The sequence below is a fragment of the Lithobates pipiens genome, unplaced genomic scaffold (assembly GCF_037356315.1).
Source record: "Lithobates pipiens isolate NorthernLeopardFrog02 unplaced genomic scaffold, aLitPip1_a1.2 Scaffold_16, whole genome shotgun sequence".
Taxonomy (NCBI): domain Eukaryota; kingdom Metazoa; phylum Chordata; class Amphibia; order Anura; family Ranidae; genus Lithobates; species Lithobates pipiens.
In genome coordinates, this window is record NW_027507748.1 from 629,495,321 (window position 1) to 629,515,197 (window position 19,877).

Here is a 19,877-nt window from a genome sequence, read left to right on the forward strand (position 1 = left end):
GTGCCTGTGAGTAATGGTAAGTGCCAGCGCATGTGCCTCAGGTTTAGACATCTTCTGCAATGCTCTATGCTTATCCCATCCTGACAGATCTTCCTAACTTAAGCAGTGGCGGTTGGTGCTCCATCCGGGGGCAGCAAATAGACCAACTAACCCCCCCTCCTTGGCCAATGGTGCTCCTCATGCTTCCTGATTGGCCAGGAGAAGAAGCAATACAATATTAATATTTTATTAATTTTATTAATATTGTATTAATTCACTATTGTCACACAAGTGGGTGGGCTTGGGGTGCAGTGCTCTGCGCCCCAGGCCCACCCTTTTTTTAAGACGATCAAAGCCTCAGGCTCTAATCATGTGCTTAAAAAAAAACATTGGAATCCATGTGTTCGGCACCCCGCATGTGAATTAGGAGGCCGGATGCATGGATAGGGGGGTGTCGGCTCTGCTCACCGTATGGAGCGGTCACCACTGAACATATGGCTAATCCTTTGGCCATTTCTTTAGTGCTACAATATTTTTCTTTATACTGTGCTTCCTAATAGGTCAGTACTATAGTATGTCAAAGTAATTATGTCAGAAATTGTCAAAAAATTGTCACTTAAAGAGTGACCAGGCCCTGGATACACAGTGGTCTATGGGAAGCTTCCCAGCTTGCAGTCAGCTGATTGCAAGCTGGGAAGCTTATCTGCCAGTGTTTAGGGAGTGTTTGGGGTGCAAGCCATGATCCCCAAACACTCCCCACTCTACACTCTTTTGTCCCTTGTCTAAGTTTGATTGGCGGGGACCGGAGGACGTGGGCGGTGCTTTTCACGAGGCCACGTTGTCACTTACAGTTTCCTGGCCATTCCTCAGTGAGTCACAAGTTGAGGAAGGCCTTGAGCGATGCCAGTGCCTGTGAGTAATGGTAAGTGCCGGCGCGTGTGCCTCAGGTTCAGACATCTTCTGCACTGCACTCGATCTAGCTGCCCGCCCCTCTGTTCCTCTGCACACACTTACCTGTGCTTCTCTGCAGTCAATCATTTATGATTCTAATCTCTACTCAGACAGACTGGGCCCAGTCCAGGGTGGATGATTGCGTGGCTGGACTGGAGCCATGATCAGGGTGACATTTTAGGGAATATTTCTGCTCTACCTGGATGTCATGTGTGTGAGTTAGCTGTATACACTACACAGATATACACAAATTGTGATTACATCTGTCCTGTGTAGTGTATACAGCTGGTGGGCACAAATGAGACAGCTCTGGTGGGCACAGATGAGTTTGCACTAGTGGGAACAGATGAGACAGCACTGGTGGGCATAGATGAGATGGTACTGATGGGCACTAGTGGGCACAGATAGGCTACACTGGTGGGCACAGATGAGACGGCACTGGTGGGCACAGATGAGACCGAATGATGGGCACAGGTGAGACCACAGTGATGGGCACAGATGAGACTGCACTTATGGGTACTGGTGGGCACAGATGACATGGCACTGGTGGGCACAGATGAGACCACAGTGATGGACACAGATAAGAACACATTGGTGGGCACAGATAAGCTGCACTGGTGGGCACAGATGAGACCGCAGTGATGGACACAGGCAGGTGGCCCTTATGGGCACAGATAGGCTGCCCTCATGAGCAAGGATAAGATTGCATTGATGTGCTGCACTGATGGGCACAGAGGCCGCACTTATGGGCACTGATAGGCTACACTGATAAGCAATGGACACCGTCCACTGCCCTACTGACACTGTCCACATACAAATATCTGTATGAGGGGTTTCCACCATCCCTGCTAAGATTTTTATGTCTTATTTTAGGTGTGATGTGTATTATATGTGACGTTACACATCACAGAGACCGGTATTGTGGTAATATATAAGTTTATTGAGATTTCCATACATTAGAGGGTTCCGCCATTATTGTGTTATTGATTAGTAAGTTATAAGGAGTTTCAATAAGGGGTATCAAGCAGCACTCACAAATTGTGAGTACATCTGTCCTGTGTAGTGTATACAGCTATATACAGCCACCTTCTTCCTTCCAGTATATAGAGACCTTCCTCCATCATCATTGACTGCAGATATACATCATCTGTCCTGTTACTGTATATATATATATATATATATATATATATATATATATATATATATATATATATAGCTGTATACAGGACAGATGATGTATATCTACAGTCAGTGGTGATGGAGGAAGGTCTCTATATACAGGAAGGAAGGTGGGTGTATATAGCTAGTTGTGTACAGGACAGATGATGTATACCTGTATACCCCGATCTGTGAGGCTGAGCTATATACCCTGATCTGTGAGGCTGAGCTATATGCCCTGATCTGTGAGGCTGAGCTATATGCCCTGATCTGTGAGGCTGAGCTATATACCCTGATCTGTAAGGCTGAGCTATATACCCTGATCTGTGAGGCTGAGCTATATACTCTGATCTGTGAGGCTTAGCTATATACCCTGATCTGTAATGCTGAGCTGTATAACCTGATGTCTGAAGCTGAGGTGTATATAACTAGTTGTGTACCTGTATACCCCGATCTGTGAGGCTGAGCTATATACCCTGATCTGTGAGGCTGAGCTATATACCCTGATCTGTGAGGCTGAGCTATCTAACCGGATCTGTGAGGCTGAGCTATATACCCTGATCTGTAAGGCTGAGCTATATACCCTGATCTGTGAGGCTGAGCTATATACTCTGATCTGTGAGGCTGAGCTATATACCCTGATCTGTAATGCTGAGCTGTATAACCTGATCTGTAATGCTGAGCTATATACACTGATCTGTGAGGCTGAGCTATATGCCCTGATCTGTGAGGCTGTGCTGTATACTCTGTCTTGTGATTCTGGGGCTGTATACTCTGTCCTGTGATGTTGGGTCTGTATACTCCTGTGATCCTGGGGCTGTATACTCCTGTCTTGTGATTCTAGGACTGTATACTCTGTCCTTTGATGCTGGGGCTGTATACTCCTGTTCTGTGATTCTGGGGTTGTATACCCTGATCTGTGAGGCTGAGCTATATGCCCTGATCTGTGAGGCTGAGCTATATGCCCTGATCTGTAAGGCTGAGCTATATACCCTGATCTGTAAGGCTGAGCTATATACCCTGATCTGTGAGGCTGAGCTATATACTCTGATCTGTGAGGCTGAGCTATATACCCTGATCTGTAATGCTGAGCTGTATAACCTGATGTCTGAAGCTGAGGTGTATATAACTAGTTGTGTACCTGTATACCCCGATCTGTGAGGCTGAGCTATATACCCTGATCTGTGAGGCTGAGCTATATACCCTGATCTGTGAGGCTGAGCTATATAACCGGATCTGTGAGGCTGAGCTATATACCCTGATCTGTAAGGCTGAGCTATATACCCTGATCTGTGAGGCTGAGCTATATACTCTGATCTGTGAGGCTGAGCTATATACCCTGATCTGTAATGCTGAGCTGTATAACCTGATCTGTAATGCTGAGCTATATACACTGATCTGTGAGGCTGAGCTATATGCCCTGATCTGTGAGGCTGTGCTGTATACTCTGTCTTGTGATTCTGGGGCTGTATACTCTGTCCTGTGATGTTGGGTCTGTATACTCCTGTGATCCTGGGGCTGTATACTCCTGTCCTGTGATTCTAGGACTGTATACTCTGTCCTTTGATGCTGGGGCTGTATACTCCTGTTCTGTGATTCTGGGGTTGTATACCCTGATCTGTGAGGCTGAGCTATATACTCTGTCCTGTGATTCTGGGACTGTATACTGCTCTCCTGTGATGCTGAGCTGTATATTCCTGACGTTATTAGTGGAAGCAAGAGGAATACAGGGGACAGAGTGGGTGGGGTCTATAATGGGTGTGGCTTATGAGAAGTAGGATTGGTCAAAAAGGAAGGGCGGGGTTTAGCGCCCCTCCCCCATCCTAAAAATTCCCCAGCCTCCACTGTTGGCATGATACAAGTGCTTTTTAGCCATGCGTACAGGATCTTCTATCTGTCCTGCAATAAATAAAAGTCTGACATGCGAGCCTAACATAGACTTAACTATTGCACTACTATGACTACGTAAACTTCATCTCTGCTGCCTCAAATGGGCAGGAAAAGATGCTATGCATAACTAAGCTTGCAAGAGGCACACATGTGCCTTTTCTCACTCACTTTAGACTAGATTTTGTTGTCAATGTCCCCTCCCTCTGAGATTAACCTAATACATAAAGGATGTGATAGGGTCATTTAGTCTTGCTATAATTTTTTATTAGTAGTATTGATGTAGCCGTATAAAATAGTAGAAATACCAGTATTACATGTGGCAGAAAAAGTATAAACAGTAATAGTAGTCATAGCTGTAGAAGTAATAACAACAGTAATGGTTGTAGTGCTAACAGTAGTAATACTAGCCGTAGCATTCATAATTCTGGTAGCAGCAAAATGAATAGCTGTTTGACACACCAGAGCTTTAAGCAGCTGGACATCATCTATTGCAGGACACTTTTTGGCAACACTGGTGTATCTTGAACCATTTAAAATAATGATTATTCTTATTATTATTAACTGTAGTAATAGTAGTAGTGGTTTTCACAGCTTTAGCAGTTGGAAAGCGTCTATCTCAAGTTAGTCTAAAAGAACCTGTAAGAGTTTTTTGGCAGCTGCAGTGACCACTGCTGAGATTATATGAAGAATATTTTGGTGGTGCTGCTAATGCGATAGCATTTTTCCAACTCTTTAGTAAAATAAAGCCAAATAGTAGCAGTTGTAGTTGCAGATATTAACATAATGTGACACAGATTAATCGTATGCCCTGGCAAAATCATACATTTTTTTGGGTGATTCATGATATATCATATCCACATTTATGACTGAATACAAAATTTTAGGAAGTCATAGCACACAGATGCTTACTGTTTTAAGAGGGAACATTTGTATGAAGTGACTAAAACACAAATGTTAGTTTTTGGGCCAACAGAAAAGAACAAGTTTTTTGGGAAAAACAGAAGATATGAACTTAAACCTGATTTGAATGTTTACGGTTGGTGTAAGGTGGGGTCCTTATACAGTATTTTTTTTTTTTTAAAAGGGCAAGCACACTGTCCTTTAGACTGTAAGAGACTTATGGGTTTTCAAATGGAAAATGTGTGCTAGGACCTTGTTGTCGGAAATTCCGACCGTGTGTAGGCTCATCACACATTTTCCATATGAATTTCCTCACACAATATTTGAGATCTGGTTCTCAAATTTTCTAACAACAAAATTCGTTGTCAAAAATTCCGATCATGTGTACACAATTCCGACGCACAAAGTGCCACACATGGCCGGAATCAAGCAGAAGAACAACACTGGCTATTGAACTTCATTTTTTGTCTCATTGTACGTGTTGTACATCACCGCATTCTTGGCGTTTGGAATTTCCAACCAACTTTGTTTGACCATGTATACGCAAGACAAGTTTGAGCCAACATCCATCAGAAAAAATCCCATGGATTTTGTTGTCCGAAAATCCTATCATGTGTACAGGGCATAAGACTGTGGTTACTGAAGGAAAAAAAATGCTCCAGTGTCCATGGCCAGAGAAAGTAAAATATGATCCAATGTCAATGGTCATTTGGAGTAAAAATGAATGGGCCAGCAATCAGTGGGAATAAAAAATTGCTCTGGGGTCGTTGCTCAGTGGTGGTAAAAAATACTTTGGCATCAGTGGCCAGCTAGAAAAAGAACTATCCCAGCATCAGTGGGAACAGTGCCCCATGCTTGAGAGAAAATAGTGATCGCCATTATTGTCATTTGCAGAAATAATGCCCCTTTGCTGATGTCAGTGGGAGAAATGTTGCCACCTCATTAGTGTTAGTGCTCCAACCATGGTATCAGTGGTGTTAGGAATGTTCCCACAACATTGGTGTTCATTGGTCACCTTTGTATATGTTCAAAGTTCCATGCTGCACTTCTGTGAACCAGATTACATCATGGCCGAAACAATGTGAATTTCATCAGGCAGGAGATCACAGCGGCAGTTAAAGTGGTGGTAAGCCCTCACATAAACCCAGTGAAGTGAATAGCCTCAGATGATACACAGAGGTGAAAAAAATCCTCCTACATATGTTTTACTTTCATATCTACTGTCTCCCCCTTTCTACACCCTTTGAAAAGTGCAGATCATGTTAAAATCTATCTTCATCTATACATAAGGGTGGGTGGGGTGACTGGACTTATACTGTGTGAGAGCTGATTGGAGAACATCCACATGGAGGAACGAAGGAAGATGCAGAGCTGTATTCTGAATAGACAAGCTCAGTGCTTATCTCCCTCTAAGCTCCCTCCCCAACACAAATTTTGAGCTCATGTTATCTCATGTGTTGGGGAACATGTCAGAAGACTCCTTCTGATAATAGAGGAACGAAGCACCAGAGAGAAATTACACTAAGCAATTTGGAGAGAGATAAGTAAACACTACAGATACATGTGCTTGAATCAAATTTTAGGAACGGAGTTTACAATGACTTTAAGGTACATTGTTGCATGCTGTAAAACTCTGTGTTCCAGCACCTGGGACCTGCTGCCATCTTTCATACAGGAGCAGCAGTGTTTCAGAGTCCTTGCTTTAAACCAACCCAGTTACTTTGAATTAGTAATGGGCTCGTACATCAGCTGTTCACTTGTTCATAGAACAAACAAACATATGGGGCACTTACGGGACATTCGCCCACCGCGGAGCGCCCCATAATGCACTGCGAGATCAAAGCGCACTGAAGGCTGCTGATTGGCCAAAGCATGAACCTGACCTGTATGCTTTGGCCAATCACAGCTGTGAGAACCATGGTTGCCCAAAGGCAGGGTACATTAGGCCAGTCATGGCTCAGGAGCTAAGTGTATAGTGTGAATTAAGAGAGAGATTAGGCAGGGTAGAGCTGCACGATTAATCGTCAAGAATTGTTATCGCGATCTTGACTTAAGTGTTTCCCCATTCTTTCTATGCAAAGAATTCTCTCTGCTCTTCTGAAGCCACAGCTGTCAAAAGAAAGAAAGGAAAAAAACACGCAGCCTGCCAAGAATCAAAACATTCTGTATCAGTTGAACTTAAGTATAAACATTGTAACAATTTGTCAATGGATTAGACTTTGTGTGTAATGCAGGCCATACACGGTCGAATTTCGAACGAATTTTCTTTTCAAAATCAGAAAATTCGTTTCTTTTGTGATCCGATGATGCCACCATTGATTTTCGAAATTCGTCCGACCAAGCCTTCAATTTCACCTCATGTTGCTACAGAAAAGAATTTTCTTGGCTGGGAATCTTCTTTTCTCTCCGTACATTTTCTTTTATCTCCATACATTTTCTTTTATCTCCGTACATTTTCTTTTCTTATTATGTTTCTTGCACGATTCTCCCATCATTGATTAGAAAATCGTTCATTTTTCTAAAAATTTCCAACATGTCCGATTCCTCAAATTTTATTTCTGCACGAAAATCGGCTGTTGCTGCAGCCCACTAATGGTGCGAAATTCATACGAAAATTCTTAGATACGATTTTCGAAAGAAAATTCTTTCGAAATTCGAACCGTGTATGGCCTGCCTTAGTGAAAAAAGTTTAAACACTAAACCCTTTTCTGACATTTGTTGGTTTCAAGTTAAAATCATTTTTGTTTGCTAGAAAATTACTTAGAACCTCCAAACATTATATATATATTTTTAGTAGACACCCTAGAGAATAAAATGATGTTTGTTGCAATATTTTATGTCACACTGTATTTGCACAGTGGCCTTTCAAATGCAATTTTTTTGGAAAAAATTACTTTAACCACTTCCTGACCAGCGCACGACGATGTACGTCGACAGAATGGCACGGGCAGGCATATTGGCATACATGTACGTCCAATATTCGTTGCCGCCGTGCCATCGGGAGCGCGCCGCCAGCCGCGCGCTCCCGCGCTGGTCGGGACCCCCGTGAGTCTGGTCGCGGGACCCGCGGACTCGATCGCCGCGGGCATCCCCGCGATCGTCTCACGGCGCGGCCGAATGGAGGAAATGCTGTATAAACAACATTTTTCCATTCTGCCTAGCAACTAGTGACGCTGATCTCTGCTCCATGTGATTGGAGCAGAGATCAGTGTACACTAAATGAAAGCCCAACCCCCCCACAGTTAGTAACACACCCCTAGGAACACTTAACCCCTACACTGCCACCCACTGGTTAACCCTTTCACTGCCAGTGTCATTTACACAGGAATCACTGCATTTATATAGCAGTGATTACTGTATAAATGACAATGGTCCCAAAAATGTGTCAAAAATGTCCGATGGGTCCCCCACAATGTCGCAGTCACAATAAAAATCGCAGATCGCTGCCATTACTAGTAAAAAAAAAAATAATAAAAAATTATTAATAAAAATGCTATAAAACTATCCATATTTTGTAAACGCTATAACTTTTGCGCAAACCAATCAATAATCGCTTATTGCGATTTTTTTTACCAAAAATATGTAGAAGAATACGTATCGGCCTAAACTGAGGGAAAAAACTTTTTTTTATATATTTTTGGGGGATATTTATTATTACAAAAAGTAAAAAATAATGCGTTTTTTTCAAAATTATCGCTCTATTTTTGTTTATAGCGCAAAAAATAAAAACCGCAGGGGTGATCAAATACCCCCAAAAGAAAGCTCTATTTGTGGGAAAAAAAGGACGTTAATTTTGTTTGGGAGCCACGTCGCACGACCGCGCAATTGTCAGTTAAAGCGACGCCGTGCCGAATCGCAAAAAGTGGTCTGGTCTTTGACCAGCAAATTGGTCCGGTCTGAAAGTGGTTAATGAATAAAAAAAAAAAAAAAAACGAACCAGTAAAGTTAGACCATTTTTTTGTATAATGTGAAAGATTTTGCATCGTGAGAATCATGAGAGAATCATAATATTTTTATTCTAAGCAAAAAAATTGTGATTCTCATTTTGGCCAGAATCGTGCAGCTCTAAGGCAGGGTAGTTAGTGGATTGAGTGCACAGTCAGTGTAGTATATATAATACAGTGCAGAGTATATAGTGCAGTCAGTGTAGTATTTATAATACAATGCAGAGTGTATAGTGCAGTCAGTGTAGTATATATAATACAGTGCAGAGTATATAGTGCAGTCAGTATAGTATATATAATACAATGCAGAGTGTATAGTGCAGTTGGTGTATTATATATAATACAGTGCATTGAAGTGGTTAAGGGGAACCCTATGACAGAATTAAGAAAAAAAATGGCACCCCCCCCCCCCAAATCCATACCAGGCCCTTTGGGTCTGTCATGGATTTTAAGGGGAAATCCACATCAAAATGTAAAAAAATTGACATGGGGTCCCCCCAAAATCCATACCAGACCCTTATCCAAGCATGTGGCCAGGCAGGCCTGGAAAGGGGGGGACGAGTGGGCGCCACCCAAAGAAGTGTCAAAAAGTGAAAAAACAAGAGACAGTTTTTGACAAGTCCTTTATTAAAAAGAAAAAAGCATCCCACAATATAAATCCACTGTCAATCATGCCGCCCAACAGACCCGAAAAATAGCAACAATTCAAAAAGCTCTGCCTCCATGGGAGGCCTCCCGCAGACTGCTGTCTCTTCACTTTGACAGCTCTTATATAGGCAAGGGGTGGACCACCCAGGGATGTAACCGGGTGACCCCACCCCTTCTGACATTGTGTGGTTTTTACTTTTTCACACTTTTTTGGTGACTGGGTAGGGGTACAATTTACCCAATACCCATTCACATGGGGGAGAAGGATCTGGGGGCCGCCTTGTTAAGGGGTTTCTGATAAGCTGCCTGCCCGCAGACCCAGACAACTGCCAAGGGACAAGGTGCTTTGGGAGGACCCATGTTGAGGGCAAGCGGCCTGGTATGGTTCAGGAGGGAGGGTGCTCACTTGTCCCCCCCCTTTCCTGGCCTGCCAGGATGCATGTTTGGATAAGGGCATGGATTTTGGGGGGACCCCAAGCCATTTATTTATTTTTTTAGGTGGTCTTTCCCTTAAAGTCTATGCCAGACTCAAAGGGCCTGATATGGGCTGGGGGGGACCCTACGTCGCTTTTTTCATTTTTTTTCATCTATATTGCCGGGAGCCGGCAATATATTACAGACGCGAGCCAGTTTAAATTACATTTTTTTCTTTAGAAATGTCATTATTGCTGTGGCATGTTCTACTCTACACATCGCACAGATGTGTCACTTTACAGGCAGACTAAGGGGACCCCCAAGGCACAATATTTAAAGGAATATTCAATTTTTATTGTTTCACTGTAAGCATCATTAAAATCACTGCTCCTTTAAAAAATATTGTTTTAAAAACTTTTTTTTGCATTGATACATGTCACTCATAGGGCAGTACCCAAGTCCCCATACACATTATATGGCAATAACTTGCATATAAGCCTCTAAAATGAGGACTTTTGATTTTTCATGTTCGTGTCCCATAGACTTTAATAAGGTTTGCATATTCGCTAGAACTTTTTGCCTGTTCGAGGTGTTCTGGTGCAAACCGAACCGAAGGGTGTTCAGCCCATCCCTACTTAGACTAAATCATATCTATGCTATCCCAAATCTGTCATGGCCAAAAGCACATCCTCGCTCAGCTGTTTTGCTTGCCAACTAGAAATAAATTGGTGACATTTGAAAATTCGAAATTCCGAAAATAAGAAAGAAAGTCCAAAAATTCCAAAGAATGAAAATATGAAAATGCTAAGTGATAACTAACTAATAATAACGAACTATTAAATTAGGTATTGAAATTTCCTTTCAAATTTGGCTGTTAGTGAATGTAACGAATTATCCAAAATAACTAATGCCGCATCTAAACAAATGGAATGGAACGAATAAATTATAATGAAAAGTTTTTATTATTATTGTTATTTCTTATTATTATTCATTACGTTCCATTCGTTTAGATACGGCATTCGTTGTTTCAGATAATTCGTATGTTGGATAAATTCGTATTTGTGAAGCCGCGTACACACGTAGCCGTCTGTCCGACGTACTTAGTCTGGCGGACGTCCGCCAAACTGTTCGTCTGAATTTTCGAACGGGCTACTTGCCCACACACGGCACTTTTTCAGCGGACTAATACGGCGTACTAAGTCCGCCGTACTTTCGAAATGAACAGACTCGCCCACACACGCGGAGGAAAGTCCGCTCATTTCGAGCGCATCTTCAGGTAGGCAGGGCCCGCGAAGGAGACGTCGCTGGCCCCGCTGCCTGGTATGGACTTGAAGGGGAACCCTAACGCCGAAAAAAATCGGCGTGGGGGTCCCCCCCAAGTCCACAACAGACCCTTGAAGGAGACGTCGCTGGCCCCGCCTACCTGGAGACCCGCTCGAAATGAGCGGACTTTTCTCCGAAATGCGAGTACGGCGGGCAGATTGTTGTGCAAACCGAAATTCTAAGTCCGCCGTACTGTCGGGTCAAAAAAGTATGCCGGAGGCTACACACGGGGGGATTGTTTGGCGGACTTGAGTTTGCCGGACTTTTCCACCGGATTGTTTGATCGTGTGTATGCGGCATTAGGTTCACTAACAGCTAAATTTGATAGGAAATTCCAATACCTATAATTTAATAGTTAGTAATAGTTAAGTTATTATTAGTTAGTTATTATTTCAGATTTTCGAATTCCGAATTTCCAAATTTGCGAACATTCAAATTTATGAATTATCGAATATTTGAATTTACGAATATTCAGAAAAATTTGTTGAACGGGTTTTCATTCATTCTGAATCCATTATAAAACGAATTTGTAACAAAACAGATGCATATCATAATAATTCTCTCATAAAAATGTTTCAATAAAAAACTGCATAGGGGTTCAATTATATTTTTTTCTTACACAAGTTAAAGTATTTGTAATCTCCAATCAAATAACATTTAATTGCTACTATGTAGCTTAAACAGCTGCCACATCTTTTTTAAACTAATGTTTCAAACTTTTTTTTTATTATTTGTTGAATCCCAGTGCTGCTGATCTCCTGTCTACCTGCACACACTTCAGCAACTGCTGCATGTCAGTTCTCTATTTCATAATAGTGACAAAAGGGAAACAAGCCAGGGCAATGTGTGTCAGCATGGCTGCTTATAACCTCGAGTGTGAGAGTATGTGATAGGCTGACAATGCAGTACCAGAACATAGAGTTTAAAGGCAGAATCAGCAGATATTATTTTAATGATAGCTGCAGATTTATAAAAACCTAAAATGATTTTCAAAATTATTTGAAAGTATAACTGAAGGCAAAACCTTTTTTTAACCACTTGCCAACCCTGCTATTGCAAAATGACAGCTACGGTTGGCCAATTCTGGGAAGGCGTCATATAACATCCTCTTGTATAACATCCGTGAATAATTACAGAAAAAGAAAGCTTTAGTTGTGTGAAAAAAATTATAAAATGTTCATATGTTTACAATGTTGCATGACCGCATAATTGTCAGTCAAAGTGTGAGAGTGCTGAAAGCTGAAAATTGGCCTGGGCTGGAAGGGGATAAAAGTGCCCAAAAAAAACCTGCCAGAATTGTACCAGGTCACATGTTGAGGGCATGTGGCCTGGTGCGGTTCAGGAGAGGGGGGCGCTCTCTCATCCCCCCTCTTTTCCTGCGGCCTGCTAGGTTGCGTGCTCGGATACCAGTCTGGTATGGATTTTGGAGGGACCCCTAAGCCATTTTTTTTAATTTTTTGGCTCAGGGTTCCCCTTAATGTTCATACCAGACCCAAAGGGCCTGGTAATGGACGGGGGGGGGCATGCCATTTTTTTCAAATAGTTTTTTCTATATTACCGAGACCCGACAGTTCATTAAAGCTGTAATTCGTTTTAAATGACTTTTTTCCTTTAGAAATGTAATTTCGCTGTGATATTGTTATAAACATGGGAAAACTGTGCCACTTTACAGGCATACTGTAGACAACCCCCAGGCACGATATTTAAAGGAATATTTCATTTTTATTAAAATCACTGCTCCCAAAAAAACAGCCATTTCTAAAACTTTTTTTGCTTTGATACCTGTCCCCTGGGGCAGGACCTGGGTCTCCAAACACTTTTTATGGCAATAACTTGCATATAAGCCTTTAGAATGAGCACTTTTGGTTTTTCATGTTAATGTCCCATAGACTTTAACAGTGTTCTGCGGCTTTCGAATTTTCCGCATACACAGCATAATGTTCACTGTTCGGCAAACAGGCGAATGCCCGATGTTCGACTCGAACTTACGTTCATCTCGAACATCGTGTTCATCTCTAGTGCTCACTGCTCAGTAGGAAAGTGAATAATTTGATAGTGGAGATGGATTAGAACACCTTTCAGTTTCTATTTCTGTCTGTGCCCCTCTTAGGGAGATTCACCAGCTCTATTTGTTCTGTTTAAAATCAAGTAAAATAAAATCTCAAACTTAGTGTTGACCTCAAAAAAGTAATAGAGTGGACAACTTCCAATGGTTCTGGTGACCTGGGGTGCCCCAAACGTTTCTTCTCATTTGCAGGGATTTCCTTTTTTGCCTATGGGACAGGAAGTGAAGGGAAATCTCCCCAATGGGACAAAGATGGCAAAAAAAACCAGGGGTTATAACACTTCCTTTCACTAGCTGGAAGTTTTGTCTATAGTTCTATTAACTTGCTAAACCTTATCTGAAATTTTGATCATTTGAAATTAGTAATAATGTTAAATTGGTTTTGGCTTTATTATTGACAATGTCTATTTTTGTTTTATAATTCAGTGTTTTACCTCTACCTCAAATAGCTATTTTTTGTGATATCAACAATAGACCTCACTAAGCCTCATAGTTGTCACCAGACGAAAGCTAACATTTTAATCAATCTTAAAATATGTGATGATCTTTTTGAAATAGCTTCTACATGTATGTTAATAAGCCTTGAATTTGTGTTTGATTTGGTAACATTTTGCAAGAAACATTGGGCATTTGCTTTGGTAGCAGTAAAGTGTAAGTATAGTTGATAATCCTATTTTTTTTTTCATTAAGTTTTTATTAGAGAACATGAAACATACATGTACAACTTTTACATAAGGATACAGAATACATAAGAAAAAGGTTTGGATACTTCTTGTAAGAGCAATATCTCATGTTTAAACACAAGTTCTTAGTCATGATATGTAAGAGAGAAATAAAATAAGGTTCATGGTATGCAATTACAAGTGGCAACATTCTGTTAGCCCTTGTATACACCGCCAGACATTCCGATGGACAATGTCCGATAGGACCGTGTTGTCAGATAATCAGACAGTGTGTGGGCTCCATCGTTTCCGTCAATTTTCCAACAACATGATCCGATCGGACTTTGTCCGATCATGTGTAGAGAATTCCCGATCGGACAAAGTGCCACGCATGCTCAGATCAAATTCCTAGACCAAAGCTATTGGCTACTAGCCTGAACGTAGTCCCGTCCTAACGAAATAACGTCATCACGTTAAGCATGATCGGATTTTCGGACAACTTTGTCTGACTGTGTGTATGCAACAGTTTCGGACAAAATCTGTCGGACAAAATCTGACAGATTTGGTTTTCGGAATGTCCGACCATGTGTACAAGGGCTAAGAGTTGTTGTTATTCTCTGTACAGACTTAAGTCATTATTTTCCCTCATTGACTGTGTAGTGGTAACATCTAGACTTGACTTAAAGAAAGAGGGGGGTAAAGGAAGGGAAGGGAGAGGTATGGGAAAGATTGTTAAGGGGTGGGGGGGATACCCCCGATCCTCCTTTCACTTGGTTTGGGTTGTTAATTGCAATGTCAGGTTAAATTGGACGAGTTGTGGTCTTTACTGATAAGCTGGTGTGGAGGTCCCATAATCCCTGTGGGAATGCATTAGGGACCAAGGCAGGTCAATTCTGGAAAAGTGGTTATTAGGTTTTTATTTTGGTCAGGTTCAGACATTGATGGGTGGTTATAGGGTATTTAGTGGAAATCTTAAAGCATTGCCAACTGTACCATGTAGATGTGAATTTGGGTAGTTTTTCTTGAGAAATGCTGATGAATTCTTCAATTTTTTCTCTGTTTAATCTGCTAAACCACTCCTCTTTCCTTGGGGCAGATGGAGATCTCCAGTGGCAGGGGATGCATTGTCTGGCAGCGTTTATCATGAACATGGTGAGTGATTTAAAGTATTGCGTCCTAGGTATGCTGGTGAAGTAGAGCAAGTAAGCAGCGGGTATAAAATCTACTTTAATTGAGGTGATTGATGTAATGGTGTCATGCACTGTCTGCCAACATTTTTGGATCACAGGGCATGACCACCAAATGTTCCTTCCTCCGCATTACAGTGCCAACATTTGCTGGGAATAGAATTAGAGAATTTGTGGAGAACTGCTGGTGTTCTATACCATCTTGTGATGATTTTATATCCGCATTCTTGGGTGGCTACATTGAGAGAACCCTTGTGAATATATGAGCAGATTAGTTCCCATTCTGGGACCGTGAGACTTGTGTTTAAGTCTCATTCCCAAGTGCAGAACTATTTGTTGGAGAACGCTGAACTGTCTTTGAATAAAGATTTTTATATAAAGTATAGGGTCGATATAAGGTGTCTTTGTGGTGTTTTCTTGGATAATCCTATTTTAGGGTTTAAAAAGCTCAGTGGGATAATTAATAAAGTTTACCTCCAGTCAAAGCTAGCTAATCACAATTTTTAATACAAAAAAAAGAAAAACAAACTAAAAGCCCAAAATTACTTGACACTGCAGTAGCTGCAGACATGCCTAGTTTTAATTGTTCTTTAATCTGGATAGAGGTATGGAAGGGTCCTTTTTTCAGTCTCCATGTTACTTCCAGGTGACATGGATGCATTGGCTGCTAGAAGTGTCCATCTCAGGGTCCTCACTGGGTTTCTCTTATCTTTCTGTGGTAATGTTATGACCAGAGTAGTTGTTTTGGCGTGCATCTTTTTACATCACTGCTTTCAATTATTAACAGGTGGAGGAGGATTGTTGTGTGACAGAAAATTGAAACAAGTGAAATGGGGTCTAAAAAGCGATTGTGGGAGTTAATGCTAATCCCTGTTGCTTGATGAAGCCATGGAAACAGCATGTAACAAGAAGGGTCTTTCACACACGTCCACACTACCCCCCCCCCCCCCCGTGAGACAAAGCTGAATACTAGATTCTGTATTCAGTTATTTTCTGCTGTTGGATATTAAAAAAAAAAATGTCATGGGGGTCTTCCTCAAAATCCATACCAGACCCTTATCCAAGCATGCAACCTGGCAGGCCACAGGAAAAGAGGGGGGAATGAGATAGCGCCCCCCCCCCCCCCTCCTGAACCGTACCAGGCCCCATGCCCTCAACATTGGAAGGGTGCTTTGGGGGTAGTACCTTGTCCCCATGTTGATGAGGACAAGGGCCTCATCCCCACAACCCTGGCCGGTGGTTGTGGGGGTCTCGTGGCAGGGGGCTTATCGGAATCTGGAAGCCCCCTTTAACAAGGGAACCTTTGTGTGAAAGGGTGTGTGTCTTCCCTCCAATCAGCTCTCAGATCTCTCTTCACTGAGCTATGCAGAGTGTAAATTTAGCTCTCCAATCTCTTTTTTCTGAACTCTCAGATGGGCTTCAATAATTCACCACTTTGAATGGATGTAAAGAAGAGAATACTGTTGGCAAACAGGTACAACTTGTGTAGGGGGATGTTTTATCTCTGTCTATCACCTGAGGCCAATCACTTCACTGGATATATGTGAGGGTTTACAACCAATTTAACCTCTTAAAGCGGAGGGCCGGTTATAAAAAAAATAAATAAAAAGTCAGCAGCTGCAAACACTGCAGCTGCTGACTTAATAAACACACTCACCTGTCCAGGGCGCCCGTGATGTCGGCCGCCCGAGGCCGACCCGTCCCTCGGCTCTCGGGTCCCGGCGCCGCCATCCCTTGTAAGGGAAACAGGCAGCGGAGCCTTATGGCTTCACTGCCCGTTTCCTATTGCGCATGCGCGAGTCCCGCAGCTACTGCGCATGCGCGAGTCCCGCAGCGCTTTCTGAATGGGACGCGCTGTGTTCTGGAACACACAGTTCCCAGAACACAGCGCGACTCATTACCCAGAAGATGCCGCGACGAAGAGAGAAGACAGAAGATCTCCGCGGAGGAGGAAGAGGAAGATTAGGAGAAAGTGGCTAGCAACAGGCATTTCTGGTAAGTAAAAAAAAAATTTTTTTTCATTTTTTTTTTTTAGATTTTTTGTAATTTTTAACATTTTTTTGTTTTTCAGGGTGGCCCTCCCCTTTAAGCACCATCCCACGTACATATACTGCAGCAGGGCGGTCCTTGCGCAAAAAATGCATGTACCTATATGTGATTCCTCTCCTCAGCTGTGGGGCATGCATGCATCCTGTCGGAGTCCTGCTGGACACACTGGGAGCCAATCAGCAGGCCATTGCGGCCGAGACCCCATGATCATTCACAGGAGGGCCAGAATGGTGGTCTGCCTATGTAAACAAGGGAGACCGCTGTTCTTTGAGGGAGGAAAATTAAGATCTTGTGTTTTTGATAAGCAGAAACACAGATCTCTTTTTTCCTCCCCCCTCCAGTTAGAAAGCACTCTCTAGGAGCACATTTAAAGTGATTGTAAGGGTCCCGAACCTCGTCTTCTGGGGTCCCCCGGTGGCTCTCGCAGCTCCTCCCCACATCAGATAACCCCCTAGGAGAATCGCTCTCCAGGGGGGGTTACCGTGCGGAAACGCGCCTGAGTCCAGCATAGGATGCATTAAGGTGAAAAACCACAAGGGTTTACAACCCATTTAACTCTTTGATCGACCCTGATGTTAACCCCTTCCCTGCCAGTGTCATTTATACAGTGACAGTGCATTTTTTAGCACTGATCACTGTATTGGTGTCACTGGTCCCAAAAAGTGTCACTTAGTGTCAGATTCGTCTGCCACAATGTCGCAGTCCCGCTAAAAATCGCTGATCGCCACTATTTCTATGTATGCTTTGAGGTTAGATGACAAACCCATATTGGTATGAGAAAACTGGACATACTGCTATAATTTATGCCTTGCTCTCTCTTTTTTGTTTCTTACCAAATATATGCCATAGTTTGTAGACACTATAACTTTTGCACAAAGCAATCAATATAAGCTTATTGGGATTTTTTTTTTTTTTTTACCAAAAACATGTAGCAGAATACATATTGGCCTAAACTGATGACGAAATTCGATTTTTTTTACCTTTTTTTATTGAATGTGTTTTATTGGAGAAAGTAAAAAATAGTGTTTTTTTTTTTCAAAATCGTCGGTCTTTTTCTGTTTATAGCGCAAAACATAAAAACAACAGAGGTGATTAAATACCACCAAAGAAAGCTCTATTTGTGAGAAAAAGGACATCAATTTGATTTGGGTACACTGTCGCACGAGCGTGCATTTATCAGCAAAAAATGGCCTGGTCAGGAAAGGGGTAAAATCTTCTGGAGCTGAAGTGGTTAAAGTGGTTGTAAACCTTAGACAATAAATATGAACAAAGCATATCCTTCTATAGTGTGTATGTGTCTCTATGTATAGTGTATATGTCTCTCTCTCTCTCTCTCTCTCTCTCAATATATATATATATATATATATATATATATATATATATATATATATAGATAGATAGAGAGATAGATAGATAGATAGATAGATAGATAGATAGATAGATAGATAGATAGATAGACACACATATATTATATACATGTGTATGCCCTCCCAAGTGTATGACTTTCTTTACTTTGCTTCTTTAGGCTCTAGCCCCAGATCTTTTGTAGACTATGTATATATATATATATATATATATATATATATATATATATATATATATATAATATTGTTACATATCTAGGTGCAGATCCCATGGTTTGTTATTATTGACTCTTCTTACATCAGGGTCCCCAGAGTCCCCCTTGTTACATCAGGGTCCCCAGAGAGCCTCCCTACTTACATCAGGGTCCCCAGAGAGCCCCCCTTACATCAGGGTCCCCAGAGAGCCCCCCTTACATCAGGTTCCCCAGAGAGCACCCCCCCTTACATCAGGGTCCTCAGAGCGCCCTCATTACATCAGAGTCCCCAGAGAGCCTTCCTACTTACATCAGAGTCCCCAGAGAGCCTTTGCCTGTGGGACAAATCCAGTCAAGTGGCTCATTGAACCAACCAATTGATACAACTAGTGAAGGACTACAAGTCCAAGCATTAATGCCTGAAATCTAAGGATGTGACCCCCTTAGATCTCATGGGTTCAAGCTGTGACCTGTAGTCCTTCACTAGTTGGGTGGGTGGGGGTGTGACACATCCTAAGCTGTAAGGGACTCATGCTGGGACCTGTAGTCCTTCACTTTTGGAGGGTCACAAGTCACAGCAATAAAAGCCACATTTTCTGAGTTAAGAATATACTGTATAATTTAAGTTGAACAGATTTTTTTTAAAAGCAGAGTTTGTGTCATTTCAAGCATTCTCACAGAAAATGTTCTAGTTATATGCCTAGGTCTCCTTACTTTTGTGCCACAGTCTTTAAAGATGCAGATGCTATAATATAATATTACTGACAATAGGGCTGACATATAATATACAGTAGACCACATACCCATACAGAGTGCAGTATTATTGGAGCCTTATCCATACCATCGTTTATGAACACAACCAGCAGCCAAAAAGAGCCTGCTAGTCCTAGTCCCTGTAACAGATAGCAGGGCCATCTTTAATATTGATTGGACCCTGGGCAAAATTTTTCTTAGGGCCCCCCTTCCCCCATGCAATTTCGCTCTCCACCTTCTCTAAGACATACAATAAATAGCAGCTAGACTTAAAATCAGTTTACTGTATCAGATCAGGCAGCGTTTGCGATTGGTTGCCAGAGGTTACAGCATATCATTACTGCTTACTGACTGGTTGCTAGAGGTTACAGCACTCCTTAAGGCTCACTGATTAGT